The 1,947-nt window shown below is 37.0% G+C and overlaps 1 protein-coding gene across 1 annotated transcript in view; it reads right to left on the bottom strand.

Moving 5' to 3' along the window:
- The window catches only part of LOC106871820 (protein-serine O-palmitoleoyltransferase porcupine), a 43,743-nt gene extending 42,364 nt beyond the window's left edge, over nt 1–1,379 (bottom strand). The window contains exon 1 of the mRNA XM_052978113.1: nt 1,188–1,379. The gene's annotated coding sequence lies outside the window, so the exon portion shown is untranslated. The remainder of the gene's footprint in view (nt 1–1,187) is intronic.
- Between the last annotated feature and the right edge of the window lie 568 nt (nt 1,380–1,947).

The raw sequence follows: 1,947 nt of genomic DNA, 5'->3' as shown, positions 1-1,947 counted from the left end.
AATCTATATTTTTTAATGAAATTTTCTATAAATATGCTTCAGCTGGTGTAGATACCGATTATATCGGGATTTGTGGTGAAAAACAATTTTTCCCTGGGTGGGAAGAGGAATTTCGGAAAATTCACGAGTTGACTTTGTTTCCTCATAACTTTCAGAAAAATGGTTATTTTTTTAATGAAATTTTCTACAAATACTTTTCGAAGTGGGTAAATTACGATTATATCGGAATATGAAGTGTAAAGCAAAATAGTAAGCACGCACACATACACACTGACACACACATTTTTTTTTTTTTTTTGAAATTTCAAGTTTCATAGTGTAGATATATGTGCCATGTGTCAATATGCATGTGCACGATCCCACCAATTTCTTTTTATCTTTATATTAAATTCCGATCGTTATTGATCGGTAAAAGATGTAAACATCAGCAAGAAAATTGAAGAAGCCGGTGCAAAAAGAACTAAGTTCCCTTTGATATTTTGACCACATAGTATGACAGACAGACACTCCCTCGTCACTCCGAATAAAAACATACACACACACACACACACCACCACCACCCTCATCACCTTCCTCATTGCAGACCTGTAACCAACGACGCTATGATACACTATTTTCCTCTTTTACTTGCTTTAGTCACTGGACTGCAACCACGACGGGGCACCGCTTTGAAAAACTTTGAAGAGCTTTAGTCGAATAAATCTATCATAGTACTATCAAAAAAAAAAAATAATAATAATAATAATAATCTTGTGCTTATTCTACCGGTCTTTTAGGCTGAACCAGTTATGGGGACGTAAACACACCAACACCGGTTGACAAGCGGTGATAAGACAAATACACACATACATACGCACATACGTGTGTATGTATGCATGCATATATATATATGTGTGTGTACAAGGAATTGGTTGGCTCAGGGGTATAAAAGATACTTGCTCAAGACGCCACGTATTGGGACTGAACCTGAAATCATGTGTTTGGGGATCAAACTTCTTACCACAGAGCCATGCCTGTGTCCATATAATAAGAGAAAAAAAATGAATAGAAATTGTCTATATTTGTACACAACCCTGCAGTGCGTTATTTCACTATTATTAATATATATATATATATAAAACTGTAAGTAGGTGTGAACAGATATAAATAAATATATGTATATATATAAAGATGTTGACAATCATTACGGTATTGCTGTTGTCTGTGGATGGCAGGATCGATCTGTGTGAGGTAAGTCTTATCGGTCGCTGGTTCCCCTCTCCACGTTACGTCTCTTCAGCAGCCGGGACGACATCAGACACCCTAAGAGAAAAAAAGCTCAAAACATCAACTATAGGAGAGGGAACGGGTCAATAGTAGTGGTAGCAGTAGTGATGGTGGTGGTGGTGGTGGTGATGAAGGAAGAGGATGAGGAAGGGAGGGAGGAGGAAGGCGATGGTAGGAGGACCGGCAAATAGAGAAAGAGAGAGAGAGTGTGTGTGTGTGAGAGAGGAAGGGAGAGAAGACAGACAGTGGGGGTGAGTGAGATGAACGACTAAGAGAATGTGTGTGTGTGTATATATATATATATATATATATATATATATATATATATATATATATATATATATATATATATTTATTTATTTATGGGTTTCAGCCAAGTGGCTGTGGTCATGCTGGAGCACCACCGTATATATATACATACATACATTATATATATATATATATAAGATATATATATATATATTAATATTTATATAAGGGCATTACTATACAATAATGCCCCACGCCATGAGGGACTCTAAGGTCAGACTAACATAAAAAAGCACATTTTTACCGAACGCGAGGAAATGCAATTCTCAAACAGACTAAAGGGGTTGGCTTTGAGAGCTGCATTTCCTCGCGTTCGGTAAAAATGTGCTTTTTTATGTTAGTCTGACCTTAGAGTCCCTCATGGCGTGGGGC

Source organism: Octopus bimaculoides, chromosome 30 (genome assembly GCF_001194135.2).
Source record: "Octopus bimaculoides isolate UCB-OBI-ISO-001 chromosome 30, ASM119413v2, whole genome shotgun sequence".
NCBI classification, from domain to species: domain Eukaryota; kingdom Metazoa; phylum Mollusca; class Cephalopoda; order Octopoda; family Octopodidae; genus Octopus; species Octopus bimaculoides.
The sequence above is the reverse complement of the archived record's forward strand: the minus strand, read 5'-3'. Positions and strand labels throughout refer to the sequence as shown.